We start from the raw sequence: 20090 nt of genomic DNA on the forward strand, positions 1-20090 counted from the left end.
GGGCAGGATAGGAAAAGCACAGAATCAAGAGGCTTCAAAGGAAAGACTGGCACCCCGCTGGGTCATCTTCCCAGGGAACCTTGATACTGATTACACACTATTCCTGAGTTCTGGGCCTGTTGTGTTGGGAAAAATCTTCCTGGGATGGGGTCAATCCTATTTGTGGAGACCCTCCTCAAAAAAAAAATCTCCATATAGGCCAGGCAAAAACCAGAAAAATGAGAGCTGAGAAAATTTGATCAGTTAAACCGAAGCTTTGCCAAAAGTCTAGAACTGAATGTCAAAGAACAGATAGAGAGTAAAGCCAGCCAAAAAGAAAACCCTAGGTAAAAGAAAATGACCTCTAGAATAAACAAATCAAGGAAATCTGATGCCTAGACACCAGCAAAAAATCACGAGTCATACAAGGAAGCACAAAGATATGGCCCAGTAAAAGGAACGAATTACCACCTCAACTGAGATACAGGAGTTGAAATAACTAATTAAAGATGTTCAAATAAACTTAAATCAATTCAATGAGTTGAAGGAAGTTGTGGTAAAAGAGATGAAGGATATAGAAGACACAGGGTGTCCATACAGAAGAGTTCATAAGCTTGAAAAATCAGATAGCAGAACTTATGGAAATGAAAGGCACAATAGAAGAGATGAAAAGCATAATGGAGACATACAATGGCAGATTTGAGGAGACAGAAAAAAGAATTAGTGAACTAGAAGACAGGACATCTGAAATCCTACACACAAAAGAACAGATAGGGAAAAGAATGGAAAAATATGAGCAGGGGATCAGGGAAACTGAATGACAACATGCAGCATATGACTATGTGTGTTATAGGCATCCCAGAAGGAGAAGAGAAGGGAAAATGGGAAGAAAGAGTAATGGAGGAAATAATCATTGAAAATTTCCCAACTATTAAGAATGACATAAAATTACAGACCCAAGAAGCACAGTGTACCCCAAACAGAATAGATCCAAATAGACCTACTCCAAGACACTTACCTAATCAGATTATCAAATGTCAAAGACAAAGAGAGAATTCCAAAAGCAGGAAGAGAAAAGCAATCCATCACATACAAGAGAAGTTTGATAAGACTGTGTGGATTTCTCAGCAGAAACCATGAAGGCGAGAAGGCAATAGTTTGACATTTAAGGTACTGTAAGAGAGAAACTGCCAATCAAGAATTCTATATCCAGCAAAAGTGTCCTTCAGAAATGAGGGAGAGTTTAAAATATTACAGACAAACATTGAGAGAGTTTGTGAACAAGAGATCGGCTCTACAAGAAATACTGAAGAGAGTGCTACAGGCAGATAGGAAAAGACAGGAGAGAGAGGTTTGGAGAAGAGTGTAGAAATGCAGATTATCAGTAAGGGTAAAAGAGAGAAAAAAAATAAGATATGACATATAAAATCCAAAAGACAAAATGGTAGAAGAAAGTACTGCCTTTACAGTAATAACACTAAATGTTAATGGGTTAATCTCCTCAGACAAAAGACATAGACTGGCAGAATGGATTAAAAAACAGGACCCATCTATATGCTGTCTACTTAGACCCAAGGACAAAAATAGGTTGAAAGTGAAAGGTTGGGAAAAGATATTTCATGCAAACAACCAGAAAAGAGCAGGGGTAGCTATGCTAATATCAGGCAAATTAGACTTCAAATATAAAACAATTAAAAGAGACTAAGAAGGACACTGTGTATTAATAAAAGGGACAATGTATCAAGAGGACATAACAACCATAAATATTTATGCACTGAGCATGAGTACCCCAAAATACAGGAAGCAAACACTGAAAGCATTGAAGGGAAAATTAGACACCTCTACAATAATAGTTGGAGACTTCAGTACACCACTCTAATCAATGGATAGAACATCTAGACGGAGGATTAATAAGGATTTTGAATAGAATGATAAATGAACTAGGCTTAACAGACATTTACAGAACATTGCACCCCTCAAAAGCACGATACACATTTTTCACAAGTGCTCAGGATAGAACACATGTTGTGTCAGAAAGCAAGTCTCAATAAATTTGAAAAGATCAAAATTATACAAAACACTTTCTCAGATCATAATGGATTGAAGTTGGAAATAGTAACAGGTGGAAGGAAGGAAAATTCACAAATATATGGAGGCTAAACAACACACTCTTAAACAACCAGTGGGTCAAGGAAGAAATTATGAGAGAAATCATAAATATCTCGAGGCAAATGAAAATGAGAACACAACATATCAAAACTTATGGGATGCAGCAAAGGCAGTGCTGAGAAGTAAATTTGTTGCCCTAAACACCTATATTAACAAAGAAGAAAGAGTAAAAATAGAGATTTAACTGCTCAGCTTGAGAAACTAGAGAAAGAACAGCAAACTAACCCCAAAGCAAACAGAAAGAAAGACATAACAAATATTAGAGCAGAAATAAATGTGACTGAGAACATGAAAACAATAGAGAGAATCAACAAAAACAGAAGTCGGTTGTTTGAGAAGCTCAGTAAAATCAATGGACCCTTAGCTAGGCAGAGAGGGAGGGAGGGAGGGAGAGAGAGAGAGAGAGAGAGAGAGAGAGAGAGAGAGAGAGAGAGCAAATAAATAAAATCAGAAATGGGAGGGGAGACATAACTACTGATCATGCAGAAATAAAGGAGATAATGAGAGGATACTGTTATCAATGAACAAGACAACTTAGACGAAATGGACAACTTCCTAGGAAAGCATGATCAACCAGCACTGACTCAAGAAGAAACAGATGTCAATAAATCAATCACAAGTAAAGAGATTGAATTAGTCATCAAAAATCTCCCGAAAAAGAAAAGTCCAGGACCAGATGGCTTCACATGTGAATTCTACCAAGCATTCTAGGAAGAATTAGGACCAGTCCTGCTCAACTCTTCAAAAAAATTGAAGAGGAGGGAAAGCTCCCTAACTCATTCTGTGAAGCCATCATCACCCTAATACTAAAGCCAGATCATGGTACTACAAGAAAAGAAAATTGCAGACCAGTCACTTTAATGAATATAGATGCAAAAATCATCAGCAAAATACTTGCAAATCAAATCCAGCAGCGCATTAGAAGAATGATGCACCTTGACCAAGTGGGCTTTATTCCAAGTATGCAAGGATGGTTGTTGCGGTTTGCTAATGCTGCCATTTTGCAAAACACCAGAAATGGATTGACTTTTTTTTTTTTTTTTTTTTGGCTCGTCTCTCATTTTTTTTTTTAATCTTCATTTTATTGAGATATATTCATATACCACGCAGTCATACAAAACAAATCGTACTTTCGATTGTTCACAGTACCATTACATAGTTGTACATTCATCACCCAAATCAATCCCTGACACCTTCATTAGCACACACACAAGAATAACAAGAATAATAATTAGAGTGAAAAAGAGCAATTGAAGTAAAAAAGAACACTGGGTACCTTTGTCTGTTTGTTTCCTTCCCCTATTTTTCTACTCATCCATCCATAAACTAGACGAAGTGGAGTGTGGTCCTTATGGCTTTCCCAATCCCCTTGTCACCCCTCATAAGCTACATTTTTATACAACTGTCTTCGAGATTCATGGGTTCTGGGTTGTAGTTTGATAGTTTCAGGTATCCACCACCAGCTACCCCAATTCTTTAGAACCTAAAAAGGGTTGTCTAAAGTGTGCGTAAGAGTGCCCACCAGAGTGACCTCTCGGCTCCTTTTGGATTCTCTCTGCCACTGAAGCTTATTTCATTTCCTTTCACATCCCCCTTTTGGTCAAGATGTTCTCCGTCCCACGATGCCAGGTCTGCATTCCTCCCCGGGAGTCATATTCCACGTTGCCAGGGAGATTCACTCCCCTGGGTGTCTGATCCCACGTAGGGGGGAGGGCAGTGATTTCACCTTTCAAGTTGGCTTAGCTAGAGAGACAGGGCCACATCTGAGCAACAAAGAGGCATTCGGGAGGAGGCTCTTAGGCACAACCATAGGGAGGCCTAGCCTCTCCTTTGCAGCAACCGTCTTCCCAAGGGTAAAACCTGTGGTAGAGGGCCCAACCCATCAAACCACCAGTCCCCTATGTCTGTGGTCATGTTAGCAATCATGGAGGTGGGGTAGGCGAATACCCCTGCATTCTCCACAGGCTCCTCAAGGGGGCACTACATCTTTTTTTTTCCCTTGTTTTTTTTTTTTTTGTTTTTTGTTTTTAACTTTCCCTTCTTTTTTAAATCAACTGTATGAAAAAAAAGTTAGAAAGAAAACAAACATACAATAAAAGAACATTTCAAAGAGACCATAACAAGGGAGTAAGAAAAAGACAACTAACCTAAGATAACTGCTTAACTTGCAACATGTTCCTACTTTACCCCAAGAAAGTTACCTAATATAGCAACATTTCTGTGAACTTGCTCCTACTATATCCATTAGAAATTAACAGACCATAGTCATTCCTGGGCATCCCCAGAACGTTAAATAGCTTATCTGTTCTTCTTGGATTATTGTTCCCCCTTCCTTAATTGCTCTCTATTGCTAGTTCCCCTACATTCTACATTATAAGCCATTTGTTTTACATTTTTCAAAGTTCACATTAGTGGTAGCATATAATATTTCTCTTTTTGTGCCTGGCTTATTTCGCTTAGCATTATGTCCTCAAGGTTCATCCATGTTGGGATTGACTTTTATAAAGGGGGTTATTCAGTTACAAAGTTACAGTCTTAAGACCATAAAGTGTTCAAAGTAAGGCATCAACAATAGGGTACCTTTACTGAAGATGGCCATTGGCATCCAGAAAACTTCTGTTAGCTCAGAAGGCATGTGGCTGGTGTCTGCTCCGGAGTTCTGGTTTCAAAATGGCATTCTCCAAAATGTCAGTGTCAGCTTCCAACAGCCATCTTCAAAATGTCTCTGTAAGCTGCGGCTCTCTCCAAAATGTCACTCTTAGCTTCTCTCAGGTCCTTTTGTCTGTGAACTCCTTTATAGAACTCCAGCAATCCAATTAACATCCACCCTGAATGGGTGGGGTGACACCACTATGGAAATTATCCAATCAGATGTTTCATTCACAGTTGATTGAGTCACATCTCCATGGAAACAAAGAATTCCAATCTAATGAACATTAATACATCTGCCCCCACAAGATTGCATCAAAACACATGGTGTTTTGGGGGGCATAATACATCCAGATCAGCACAGTGGTTCAATACAAATCAATTAATGTAATACACCACATAAATAAATCAAAGTGGAAAAACCACATGATCATCTCAATTAACACAGAAAAGGCATTTGACAAAATGCAGCATCCTTTCTTTATGAAAACATTTTAAAGGACAGGAATAGAAGGAAACTTCCTCAAATGATGAAGGGAATATATGAAAAATTCATAGCTAATGTCATCCTCAATGGTGAAAGACTGAAAACTTTCCCTCTAAGATCAGGAACAAGACAAGGATGCAACTTTCACTATTATTATTCAACATTGTGCTGGAAGTTCTAGCTAGAGCAGTTAGGCAAGAAAAAGAAACAAAAGGCATTCAAATTAGAAAGGAAGAAGTAACACTTTCACTATTTGCCGATGACATGATCCTATATGTTGAAAATCCCGAAAAATCTATGGCAAAGTTATTAGAGCTTATAAATGAGTTTCTATACACTAGTAAGTAGAGATCTGAGGATGAAATTAAGAAAAAAATTCCATTTATAATAGCGACCAAAAGAATCAGATATTTAGGAATAAATGTAACCAAAGACATGAAAGACTTATACACAGAAAACTACGAAAAATTGCCAAAAGAAATGAAAGAAGATCTAAATAAGTAGGAGAACATACCGTGTCTTTCGACTGGAAGACTAAATATAGTTAAGATGTCAATTCTGTCCAAATTGACTTATAGATTTAATGCAACACCAATTAAAATCCCAACAACTTACTTTGCAGAAATAGAAAAAGCAAGAATCAAATTTATTTGGAAGGTCAGGATGCCCTGAATGCTAAAAATAATCTTAAGAAAGAAAAATGATGTGGGAGTTTCACACTATCTGATGTTAAAGCATATTGCAATGCTACAGTGGTCAAAAACAGCATGGTACTGGCATAAAGAAGGATATACTGACTAATGGAATCAAATTTAGTGTTCAGAAATGGACCCTCTCATCTACAGACTATTGATTTTTCATAAGATAGTCAAGTTGACTCAACTGGGATAGAGCAGCCTGTTCAACAGTGCTTGGAAAACTGGATATCCATATCCAAGAGAATGAAAGAGGACCCCTATCTCATACCTTATACAACAATTAATTCAAAATGGATCAAAGACCTAAATATTAGAGCTAAGACCATAAAACTATTATAAGAAAATGTAGTGAAATATCTTAAAGGTCTTGTTTTGATTTGCGTTTCCCTAATAGCTTGTGAAGCTAAGCATCTTTACATGTTTTTGAGCCATTTTTGTTTCCTCAATGAAAAAGTGTCTGTCCATGTCTTTTGCCCATTTTTTCTTTAGGTCCTTTGTCTTTCTGTTGTCGAATTGTAAGATCTCTTTATATATTCTGGATTTTAAACCTTTATCTGATATGTGGTTTCCAAATATTGTCTCCCATTTTGTAGGCTGCCTTTTTACTTTCCTGACAAAGTCCTTTGGTGCACAAAAGTTTTCAGTTTTAAGGAGATCCTATTTGTCTATTTCTTCTTTCATTGCTTGTGCTTTGGGTGTAAGGTCTTTCAGAAACAACTGGAACCAGAAGCTAGGTTATTTTTTTTGAATCAACTTTTAATTTTAGAATAGTTTTAGGTTTACAGAAAAACTGCAGAATTGAGTTCCCATATATTCTACACTCACTTTCCCCTATTATTAACATCTTACATTTGTTTGGTACATTTGTCACAATTAATGAACCAGTGTTGATGCTTTGTTGTTAACTCAAGTCTATACTTGATTCAAATGTCCTTAGTTTTACCTAATGTCCTTTTTGTGTCCCAGAATCCTATTCAGTATACCACCATTCATTACATCATGTCTTCTTAAGTTCCTTTCAACTCTGACAGTTTCTCAAGACTTTCCTTGTTTTTGATGCTTTTGTCAGTTTTGAGGAGTATTGGTCAGGTATAAATATTTTATAGAATGTTTTTCAATTGGGATTTGTCTGATGTTTTCATCATATCAAGGGTACGTGCTATCAGCATATTATGATGATGTTAACCTTGATCAACTAGCTGGGGTGATGTTTGTCAAGTTTCTCCACCACAAAGCTTCTCCCTCTCCCCCTCCCTTTTCCATACTGAACTCTTTGGAAGCACAGCCCATTTAAGGAGCGGGGGATATGCATTACCTTCTTGTGGCTAGAATCTACATAAATTATTTGGAATTTTCTGCAAAGAAGAATGTTTTCCCCCACTTATTTATTTATTCAATTATTTACTTATATCAGTATGGGCTCATGGATATTTATTTTATACTTTGGGTAAAATCCAGTGTTATTTTTTGCGCAAATTGTTCTAGCTTTGGCTATTATGAGTTTTTTTTTCAGTTGTTTCCCCTCCCCCCCTTTTTAAGAATTTTTAAATAGAGTTTTATAAATAATGTATTCAAAGATTTTGATCCACTACGTAAAGTAAGATTCCCACTCCTTAAGGAAAATATACATATTTTGGTAAGAATTTAAATTTCAAGAGATTCAAACCTGATACCTATCCTTAACTTATACTGTATCCTTAACTTATATTGTTTCAATTCCAAAGGACCAATGGATAGCAATTTTATAAACAAAACTCCACTAAGTTATATAGTTCTTTTTCTCCTGGGTCAGATGACTTTATTCTGCTTCATTAATCCCTCATTTGCTCCTTCACATATCTTGGAATCCAGTTTCCAGACTTTTGGATTTCCTTTAATGGGAAACTTGACAATCATTTCCTGGGGATTTCTGCAGATAAAAACAAATGGAGAATCAGATTCTTGACTGATGTCTGAGTACTGTTCTTTAAATTGCTTCTGGAACAAGCAGTCAGTTGGGTCGCCACAACCCAGAAGACAACCTGATGGATGGTTGCTGGGAAATTCTAAATCTTTCCCACAAAGAAGGCCATGTGTAGCCTGGAGTTCTGAGACTTCTTGAGTGGAGGGTTTTTTGCTGTGGTTTGCTTTGCAAAATCGACCTCTGTGAGGGGTGTACTAGGTTCTGCCCTCTACCCTTTTTATCCCTTTGAAGCAGAGAAGCCCAGGGCTGATGCATAGAGAGGCACCAGCCACCGTCAAAGCCTTCCTGAAATTCTTGGTCCTGGAGTCGCAGCTGGTGCTGGTGTGAGTTGAGCTCTAATTCTGATCCTGCTGAATGGAAAGCCTTCTTCTGTGAGGCTGCTCCTATCTGGTCTACCCACTGAGGAGGGGGCTAGTGCAGGTTAGGAGTCATCAGAACTCCCAAAGGCTCTTCAGAAGATCTATCCAATTTGCAGAGTGGCTGGCTCAAGGTTCCATTGGCAATGGCCTGTATCATCTCATCTAGTTTGCTCTGATAATCTGCTAGTGGATTTTCTTCCTCCAGGATCTTCCTGCCTACAAAGGCAATAGTGATCCTCTTACAGAGTCGAGAGGCGTATTGAAGTTCTCTCAGTTCTTCCTCTAGCTTCTGCAGAGTTTCCCACTCAATTTTGGACAACCACTGGTCATCAATGACCTGAGTCCTTCGAACACCAGTTTTGTCCAACCCTAGCAGTTTTTCCTTATGCTGACAGCCTTTTCCAGACCAGACTTAATTTGAGATTCCTGATGAGGAAGAATGTCCTTGGTGAAGATGTCTACCTTCCTGGAATTCTCTGTACCTGACCTGAGCTTCTTCAGCATTTTCTGGCTCTTGTTTGAGTCACGCTGCAAAATATCCTGTTCTTCATGAGTACATACCAGAGAGCCACAGACTAAGCAGGGACCAGAGCCCTCTTATTCACAAATAATATGCCCACAGATCAGATAGTTATTGATGAGCTTGTGCTTCTGAGCCAGGCAGCCACAAGGGTGGCGACCAGGGAGGACTGCAAGCCTGTCCTGTCCCTCTTTTGTATATAAATTGACAAATTTCATCTTCTTCTCTAAGGAATTATTGTTCTCTTCTGCCTTGGCCAAATCAAGAGGTTTTTTGACCTCTATGGTTGTGTCGAGGTTCAACAAATGCAGGAACTTCCTGTCTGTTTCTCTCTTTCCACTTACTCCTGATCTCTGGTCATCTAAAATTTCATCTTTTATGAAGCTCTGTTGCAAAGGATCAGAAATTAATTCATGATTATTCTTTTCCATTTGATTACAAGCTCTTCTATGAGTTGACCTTTTTTGCCTTCATTTCCTGGAATTCAGTAACATATTCTCATTAGTACTCTCAATTGACAAAACATACCAACTGCTACCTGGGCGCCACCCCAGCCACTGCTATCTTCCTCAGCCGGAACCAGTTGGGCTATCTCCTGTGTCCCTTTGACATACCCCATCATTGTAGGCTTTTTTTCAGCACTTCCATTAAGTTACTTCTTGGTGCAGTAGATCTTTTTTTATATGTTGACCCCTTTGCATTTGGGTTTCACGTAGAAAATATTTTCCCATTGCATTTATTTTCCATGTGAAATTTTGGAGCTATGATAAATAAGATTTCATGAACTATGAAAATTCATGAGCTATGATATAATTTATATCACTTAATTTATGAAATAAATTATGAATTTAAGATTAATGAAGATTGCTAGGAGAAAGTGTTAGTTTTTCATGACCCTTGATAAACTGCATTGTTTAAAGGTTTTCTGAATAATAAGTTATATATTTTATGTTTTAATTTTCCTATGTAATAAGAAAGTCCTACTAAGACTCCACACAATGGGAATTCTCTCCAAATTGGACAACTGGACAACTAAAAAATTCTAAGAAATGTCTACCATAAGATGAGCAGAAGGAGCAAGAGATAACAAGAATTGGTTGTTTCAGGGTAGCAGATTAGAGGTCAAAGGAAAAAATAGTTTATATTAGTTTTCTTATCAGAATTATTAAATTCACTAATTTAACTATTAGACATGCATCTCTTTGAAGGTAAAAGATAATCTTTCAAAAGTATTTAAGTCATGTTAGATTATAAAAGAGATACTATAAATCACACAGTTCAAACTAGGACATCTCATAATTGTACATAACCAAAGCTAAGATTTGACAAATAATTTCAGTTAATTGTCCCTATAAAACTAAATCCTTAGAAAATTCCAGAGTGACATAACTAATTTTATTTAGATTTTAGGAAGATCAGTCTGCTGAGTGGAAAATGGAGTAATATAGGCTAGAGCAAGAGTGGGAGTGGGAGGTAGTCTTGCTGTAGTCTAAGCAATAGACGATCAGGGCTTGGTATTGCCATGGAGAAAAAATGGAAGGATTAGAATAATATTTTGGAAGTAGAATCAACATGATCTGATGATAGATGATATGTGAAGGGTCAGAGAGAGAGAAGAGTCATAGGTGACTCCTAGATTTCTGGGTTGAGTACTTTGGTGAATTGTGGTGCCATTTATTGAGATAGAGAATATTGGAGGAGGAGCAGATTTGGAGGAAAGCCGTGCCAGGAGTTAAGGGTAGGGGAAGGCAGCAGGGTACAAATACGTCAATTATGTGATGTGCCTGCAAGGCATAAAGTGGTGACAACAAGTAGGTAGTTTGAATATAAGGATATCAAGTTTAAAAAAGTGTCCTGCTCCTGGGGATGAATCTGGACCTGGCATGGTGGGATTGAGAGTATCTTCTTGACCAAAAGGGGGATGCAAAATGAGATGAAATAGTTTCAGTGGCTGAAAGATTTCAAATGGAGTCGAGAAGTCACCCTGGTGGACATTCTTATGCACTGTATAGATAACACCTCTTAGGTTTTAATGTAGTCTGGACTCCTGAAGACGATTGTATAACAATGTAAATTACAAGGGGTGACAGTGTGATTGTGAAAACCTTGTGGATTGCACTCCCTTTATCTAGTGTATATGGATGGATGAGTAGAAAAATGGGGACAAAAACTAAATGAAAAATAGGATGGGATTGGGGGGATGATTTGGATGTTCTTTTTTATTTTTATTTTTTTTTCTTATTCTGATTCTTTCTGATGTAAGGAAAATGTTCAGAAATAGATTGTGGTGATGAATGCGTAACTACATGATCATACTGTGAAGAGTTGATTGTACACCATGGATGATTGTATGGTATGTGAATATATTTCAATAAAACTGAATTTAATTAAAAAAAAAAAGTGTCCTGAACTATAACTATTTTGGAATTGTCAATATACAATCCAGGGCTTCAGTATAAAAAACACAGTTCAGAGCACAATTGAATAAAGTACCTTAGCATATTTGTGCACTATAAATCTTCCACTGCTGTGATTTAACTTTTGTTTTACTCTGGTTTAACAAGAATTCTAACTTTTCTTCTCATTTGTAGGGATGAAAAGCTAAGATAAAGTATTGCACCTGGTGGCTCTTCTACTATGTATAACTAGAGGCTGTTTCTATTGTGCTAACGTGGCTTAGCTTTCACTTGCCTCCCACCATCTTGCAACATCCTGCCTCTTTCCAATCGAAATCAAAAAGAAAGGAAATGTTTCTGCTTACATGGGCACTGTTTTCCTAGGATTACCCTCCATTGCTTTATCCAGTCTAGAAGGAAATTCTCTCTTGAATTCTTCTTTGTTGCTTCCTGTCCTTTGAAGGCTTGAACTGTTATAAAAGCTAATTGACACCAGGCACAAAAGATTATTCATTAACTTTTCTCTAAGATCCATAGCTCCTTCTAAGCTTGATTCTAATTTTTTAAAGAACTCATTTCTTTTTTTCTTCTGAATACATTTGAACAGAGCATAGACAATTTTTAAATAATCTTTTTATATACCATATTTAGTGTAAAAGTTATTTTTCCAGAGAAAAAATATTATAAATGGTGGTTAGGTTTCCCCATATAACATATAAATTCTTTTTAACTTGTGTCACAATGCTATTTCATCTATACTTGTTTCTAGGACACAAGGACATATTTCCCATGAGTTATTCTTGCATAGAGACAATGACTGTGCCTACAGGGCTCCAGTAACTTAACTTTCTACTTTAGCAGCATAGAATCATAGGCTGTATAAACTAGAAGGGGTTAAGTTAGTCCAAATTGCCTATTTTATGAGTGGAAAACTGAGAACCCGGGAGGCCAAATGACTTTTTATTTAATGGCATTTTCTTACCCCTCATCTGTGGGTTTGCATATGTTGATCTTTCTGCTTAGAATACCTGGTAAACTCTTTTATATCCATCAAGATTCAGTTCTTCTGTAAATGTTCTGTGTCAGCCCCTCACCCCTTAGATATAGTTGGTCACCCCTAACTCTGTGTTCTCTCCATACATTGTATATAACTTTTGTAGCACTTAACTACCTGCTAGCTCTGTGACCTCATGCCAGTTACCAAACATTTCTGTACTTCAATTTATTCATCCATTAAAAGAGAATAATGATAGTACCTATCATAGGGTAGTTTTAAATTTTTAATTAAAATTTTTATTTTGAGATAATTGTAAGATAAGAGTTCCTGTGAGCCCTTTACCCAGTTTCTCCCAATGGTAACAGCTTGCAAAACTACAGTACAACCAGTCTGTTGACACTGATACAGCCTAAATAGAAACGTTTCCCTCACTGCAAGGATCCTTCATGTTGCCATTTTATAGCCACACTCACTTCCCTCTGAAATCTCTCCCCGCATGAACATCCTTAATCCCTGGCAAGCACTAATCTATTATCCATTCTGATATTTTGTCATTTTGAATGTTATATAAATGGAATCACACAGAATGTGGGGATTGGCTTTTTTCATTAAGCACAATTCTTTGGAGAGTCATTCATGTTGTTACATACATTAATCATTCATTTCTTTTTATTTTTGAGTATGATTCCGTGGTAAAGATGTGCCACAGTGTGTTTAAACATCCACCCACCGAAGGACATTTGAGTTGCTTCTAGTTTTTAGCTATTACAAATAAAGCTGCTTTTTACATTCATGCACAGGATTTTGTGTAAATATAAGTTTTCATTTCCCAGGGATAAATGTCCAGGAATGCAACTGATGGGTCATATTGTAATTACATGTTTCATTTTTTTTAAGAAACTGCCAAGTTCTTTTCTGTGTATTCCGATCAATGATTCATGATTGATCCAGTTTCTCCACAATCTCACCAGCATTTGTTATTGCTATTTTTTTAAAAGCTTTATTTAGCTATGATTCATGTACCATACAGTTTACCCAGTTAAAGTGTACAGTTCAGTGGTTTTTAGTATATTCACAGATGTGTGAACCATTACCATGGTCAATTTTAGAACATTTTCACCATCTCATAAAGAAACCTTTGTCTTTTCTGGGTCTATTGAGATAATCATAGGGTTTTTGTTTTTCTGTTGATATGATATATATTACATTAATTGATTTTTGTATGTTAAACCAACTGTGCTTATAATACTTTGTATTGTATCCATCCTTTTAAATTTACTGATATTTGTTTTATGGCCTAGCATGGACAATGTTCTATTTGCACTTGAGAAAAATGCATATGTTGTTTTTGGGTGTTCTATAGATGTCTGTTAGGTCTAGTTGTTGTATAGTGTTGTTCGAGGCTTCTATTTCAGTGTTTATCTTCTGTCTCATTGTTCTATCCTTTATTAAAGGTGGGGCATTGAAGTTTCCAACTGTTATTGCTAAATTGTCTGTCTCCCTTCATTTCTATCAGATTTTGCTTCATGTATTTTGGTGCTCTGCTATTAGGTACATATTTGTTTATAATTATTATTTCTTCTGGATGAATTGATCCTTTTATCATTATAAAATGTTCCTCTTTATCTTTAGTAACATTTTTTTTTGCTTTAAAGTCCATTTTGTCTGATATAACCATTCCAGCTTTCTTATGATTGCTATTGGCATGTTCTGTTCTTTGCCATCCTTTTACTTTCAACCATTTGTATCTTTGAATCTAACGTATGTCTTATGTAGACAGTGTATGTTCTAGTTTGCTAACGCTGCCAGAATGCAAAACACCAGAGAAGGATTGGCTTTTATAAAAGGGGATTTATTTGGTTACACAGTTACAGTCTTAAGGCCATAAAGTGTCCAAGGTAACACATCAGCAATTGGGTACCTTCACTTGAGGATGGCCAATGGTGTCCAGAAAAACTCTGTTAGCTGGGAAGGCATGTGGCTGGCGTCTGCTCCAAAGTTCTGGGTTCAAAATGGCTTTCTCCCAGGACGTTCCTCTCTAGGCTGCAGTTCCTCAAAAGTGTCACTCTCAGTTGCATGTTATTTCTAAGCTTTATTTTCTTTAATTAATTTAAGTACTTTTAAATAAATTTTAAAGCCAATCCTGTGCATACCTAGGTATTAGTCAGTCAGTGTCCCACAGAATGCAAGTAGTGTGTTTTATCCTCTAGCACAGCTCTACATCCTAAGGTAGAATGTGCTGGGATAAGAGAAAAGAATATTTTAGTTTTTTAGAGGGTACTCTTTCAGGTAAAGGAGCTTCTAACTCAAATCTTTATGAAGTGAGGTATTATCTCAGCTGACTGCTGGTAAGCTAAGTCTTAATATGTATAAGAGGCAGTATCATTTTATTTCTCAAATTGCATTTCCCCCCATTCTAGTTAGTGTGAAATGATCTTTAAAGAGTCTTAGGTGGAATCTAAGGTAGTATTGTAAATTGATTTTCAAATCATCCTGATACAAAATAACCCATCCAAAATCTTGTTCCCCTTAAGTGGTAAAGCTAAAAATAAAATAGATTTTCCTAAAAGTTGAGTGTTTATTTTTATTTTGTTTAATTTGTGTGTAAGTGTATGCTGTTGAGACTTAACTCATTCATATTTACTATGGTTTTTTTTTAATTAGGAAAAGTTGTTTTTCTACATGTTCCTTTATCACCCACTGTTATCTTGCAGCTTATGATTGATTAGTTTAGACATTGCCCAGTACAATCACTTCTAATATTTACCTGAATCTGAGTAAACCACCCTGGATTCCTAAATTTCAACCAAAAACTAGCATTGAATTGGCTATTAATTCATGTTCCATTCAAATATTTTTAATTTCAGAAGAAAGTATAAACTAAAAGATATAAACTTAATAGGGCTTTTGTTGCCCATCTGCCTTTATGTTCCAAACAAAAAGCCAAGGCATGTTATGGAAAATGATGCATGATATATATTGTCCCTTTGGCAACATTCATCAACAGTCATGTTGGCTGTTCTATTGTCAGTTTTCTTCAACACTTATTGCTTAAGTAGTCTAGTCAAGTTTTTATTTCTGTAATATGGGACTTTTCTATCTTTTAAGTTATTGTTACCTAAAGTTAATTAGTTGAGATTATATGGTTCTTACTCTTGTTTAACATTAAAATGAGTACTTTCCTGTGCATTGTCAGGTACAAAGGGGAGTCTGGAATCAGATTTTACGGTTCCATTCTCAGCTCTATAATTTGAGAATTAACTTCTGCAAATTCATGTTGTTTCCTAATCTGTTTGAATGAAAACAGTTTTTAGTGTAAAGCAGTTCAGTGTCTCTTAAGCACTGCACAAATGTTAAATGACTAAAATAAAGTTGTTCTTATGTCAAAAAAAACCCCACAATGACAATACTATGATTTCCAGTCAACCAAGATGGTGGTGTGAGTTGGTCCAGGGTACTATTTCCCCCCCTAGAATCTTTAAACAACTAGCAAAAACTGGCAGAACATCTTCCTCAGAACTCCAGAAGACAGTTAAAGGGTCATAGTAACTGGGTAAGCATTGTATCAAGAAAACACAACTTAAAAAGAGGAAAAGCTCATGGTGCCCATGCTGATCCTTCCCCAACTCCCTCCCAGCTTGGTGTGGAGACAGCTTGTGCTCTCAGTTTGGGGTCCTGGCCCCCATTCCAGAGAGAGCAGAGTAATCCTTAAGTGCACACCGGAGTGCATGTTTGTCTCTCAGTTGATCTGGTGGTAGCCTGAAGGACTGAACAAGGACAGTTGTCTCTGGCCACCCTCCCAGAACTTGCGCTGCACACAGAAGCAGCTTGTGGAAAGCTAAATAACACGTAAGTAACAATTGAAACAAAATGGCCAAGGTTCAAAGGATTACTGGTGTTAAGACATAGGATGGCGCACCTGGGAGAGAACATCTATTTCAGAGGGAGAAGAAAGGGCAGTTGGATCCCTGTAAGTGGGAGAATTCCTAAAACCACAAGCACATGCCCTGGACAAGATGCATGCTTTAAAAAGGCTGGCAAGGACTCTATGCTTTCGTCTTGGGTTGATCTTCTTGGTAGAGGGGTTAAGCTCTGAAGGAGACCACCAGCCAACACAGTGCCAGTTTGCAAAGACTGTGAATGGTGTACTTTGCATTGGTTTGTTTTGCATTCAAGGTCTCCATCATGTCTCCAGCTGGATAAAAGAACAAACAGTTCAGGAACTAAATTTATTAAAATTTACAATGTACCACAAAAGATTTCAAGACAAAGAAGTGGGAAATGATAGTCCATCCAAAGAAAGAAGATAAAACACCAGAAAACATCAATGACGAAGAACAGACTTTGGACATACCAAAACTTTTGAGAAAATGATCTTAAATATGCTCAAAGAGCTAAAGGAAAACACAGAGAAAGAACACAGAGAAAGTACTAAAGGATATCAGGAAAATGATATATTAACAAAATGAGACTATCAGTAAACAGATAAAAGGGTATTAACAGGAATTAAACATAGCTGAAGACCACAATAGCTGAAACAAAACATTCCTTAGAGGGGTCCAACAGCAGACTGGAGCTGTTAGAAGAAAGAATCAGTGAACTTGAAGATAAGACAAATGAAATTATTCAGGCTGAGAAGCAGAAAGAAAAAAGAATGAAAGAAAGTGAACAGAACCTAAAAGACCTGTGGTATACCATCAAGCATGCCAATAGATGCATTATGGGAATCCCAGAAGGTGATGAAAAAGACAAAGGGGCAGAAGGAATATTGGAAGAAATAATGGCAGAGAATTTCCCATACATACTTTGAAGAAGCCCAGTGAACCCAAACAGGATAAACTTGAATAGATCCATGCCCAGACACATTATGATCACATTCCTAAATGGCAAAGACAAAGAGAGAATCAAAAAACCTTCAAGAGACAAGCAATGTGTCATGTATAAGGGTCCTTCAGTAAGATTAAGTACCTATTTACATCCGTAACCACGGAGGCGAGAAGGGAATGGGACGAAATATGTAAAGTTCTGAAAGAAAGTAATTTTGCATATCAATAATTTTATAAATGGCAAAACTCTCTTTCAAAAATCAGGAAGTCCTATGTGGGACATGACCTCCAGGGGTGTAAATCTCCCTAGCCACATGGGATCTGACTTCCAGAGATGAGCCTGGACATGGCATAGTAGGATTGAGAAAGCCTTCTGGACCAAAAGGGGGAAGAGAAATGAAAAAAATTAAATAAATAAAGTTTCAGTGACTGAGAGATTTCAAATGGAGTCAAGAGGTCACTCTGGAGGTTATTATTGTGCATTTTATATATATACACACATACATTTTATGTTTTTAGTTTACTGGAGTAGCTAGAAAGAAATACCTGAAACTGTCGACCTGTAGCCCAGTAGCCTTGATTCTTGAAGACAATAGTATAACTGTATAGCTTATACGGTATGACTGGTTGAAAAGAAATGACACCAACAGTAGACTGAAGTGCATAAATATCAAGTGTCATTCATCCCAGGAATGCAAAGGTAGTTCACCCTGAGAAAATCAGTTAATGTAATACACTGTATTAACAGAAGGAAGGATAAACACCACATGATCATCTCAATTGATGCAGAAAGGGTATTTGACAAAAGTCATTATCCTCTCATTATAATTGTGAGTGTAATTAACAGTGCTCAATTGTGTGTGAATATAGTTGATAGGGGAAGTTTAAAGTCATGCGTGTCACCAGAAGGAAAGCCAGATGTTAAAACATGGGACTGTATAACACAGTAAATCTTGTGATGGACGATGACTGTCATTAACAGTACAAATACAAAAAATTTCTTCTGTGAACTAGAACAAGTATATGAAATTATTACAAAGAGTTAATAATAGAGTGTTATATGGGGAAAAAACACAGCTGTGCAAACTGTGGACTTTAATTAGCAGTAATATCTTAATATTCTTTCATCAGTAGTAACAAATGTACCACACCAAGGCTAGGAGTCAATGATGGGTGGTGGGATAAGACATATGAGATGTTTGGGATTTTCTCTCTCTCTCTCTTTCTTTGTGGAGTGATGAAAATGTTCTAAAATTGATTGTGGTGATGAATGCATAACTATGTGATGATACTGTGAGACACTGTATACTTTGGATGGATTTTTGGGTGTGTGAATATATCTCAATAAAATTGCATTACAAATGTAGAAAACCTCAGTAAGCTAGGAAAAGAAGGGAACTTCTAAGCATGATAAAGGACATTTATGAAAAACCAACAGTAAATATCATACCGTACTCAATGGTGAAAGACTGAAAGCTTTCCCAAGATCAGGAAGAAGACAAAGATGCCCACTGTCACTACTGTTACTCAACATTGTTCTGGATATTCTAGCCGAGGGATCAGGCAAATAAATAAATAAATAAAAGGCATCCAAATTGGAAAAGAAGAAGTAAAGTTTTCCCTATTTGCAAATAACATGATCCTATATATAGAATATCCTGAAAAATTCCCAAGACAGTTAACTAGAGGTAACAATTCAGCAAAGTGGCAGGGTACAAGATCAGCATGCCAAAATCAGCAGTGTTTCTTTACACTAGTAATGAACAATCAGAAGAAGAAATCAAGAAAAAGATTCCATTTACAATAGCAACTAAAAGAATCAAATATCTAGCAGTAAATTTAAACAAGTATGAAAAGGACTCACATGGAAAACTAAAAAGCATTGAAGAAATGAATCAAAGAAGACATCAATAAATAAACAGTCCATGTTCATGGATTGGAAGACTAATTACTGTTAAGATGTCAGTTCTGCCCAAAGCAATTTATAGCATCAAATCAATCCCAACAGCCTTCTTTGCAGAAATTGAAAAGCCAATCATCAAATTTATTTAGAAGGTTAGGGGGCCCTGAATAGCCAAAACCATCTTGAAAAAGAAGGTGGAAGACTCACTTCCCAATTTTAAAACTTATTACAGTAGTCAAAACAGCATGTTACTGGCATAAAGACAGACATATAGACCACTGAAATCAAATTGACAGTTCGGATGTAAACCCTCAAATACATGGCCAATTGATTTTTTAATGCAATTTTATTGAGATATATTCACACACCATATAATCCATCCAAAGAATACAATCACTAGCCCACAGTATCATCATACAGTTGTGCATTCTTAACCACAATCAATTTTAGAACATTTTCATTACTCAAAAAAATAAAAATAAAAATAAAAAAGAATACCTAAAACATCCCATACCCCATATCCTCCCTATTTGTTTATTTATTTATTTATTCATTTATATATGTCTTTGTTACTCATCTGCCCATACACTGGATAAAGGAAGTGTCAGTCATAAGGTTTTCACATTCACCCCATAAAAGTTAAATAGTTACACAGTCATCATCAAAAATTCTAAAACCCTCAAAACTAAAAAGGCATATCTATATAATACATAAGAATAACCTCCAAGATGACTTCTTGATGCTATATGAGATCTCTTAGCCACTTAAACTTTATTTTATTTCTTTTTCCCCTTTTGATCAAGACGGCATGCTCAATCCCATGATGTCAGGGCCAGGCTTATCCATAGGAGTCATGTCCCATGTTGCCAGGGAGACTTACCCCCCTGGGAGTCATGTCCCACTTAGGAGGCAGGGGGGAGAGTAGTGAGTTTATTTGCAGAGTTGGCTTAGAGAGAGATGGCCAATTGATTTTTTTATTCAATTTTATTGAGATATATTCACAAACCATACAATTATCCACCGTGTACAATCACTTATTCACAGTACTATTATATAGTTATACATTCAACACCACAATCAATTTCTGAACATTTTCACTACCACACAAAAAAAGTATAAGAATAAATATTAAAATAAAAAAGAA

General features: G+C 36.6%; 1 protein-coding gene and 1 pseudogene across 1 annotated transcript in view; one reads left to right on the plus strand and one right to left on the minus strand.

Annotated features, from left to right (window-relative positions):
• ZSWIM5 (zinc finger SWIM-type containing 5) overlaps positions 1-20090 on the plus strand; it is a 250126-nt gene that overhangs the window by 94060 nt on the left and 135976 nt on the right. The window lies entirely within an intron of this gene.
• Positions 7771-9443, minus strand: LOC119528187 (annotated as a pseudogene).

The sequence above is a fragment of the Choloepus didactylus genome, chromosome 2, assembly GCF_015220235.1.
Source record: "Choloepus didactylus isolate mChoDid1 chromosome 2, mChoDid1.pri, whole genome shotgun sequence".
NCBI lineage: Eukaryota > Metazoa > Chordata > Mammalia > Pilosa > Megalonychidae > Choloepus > Choloepus didactylus.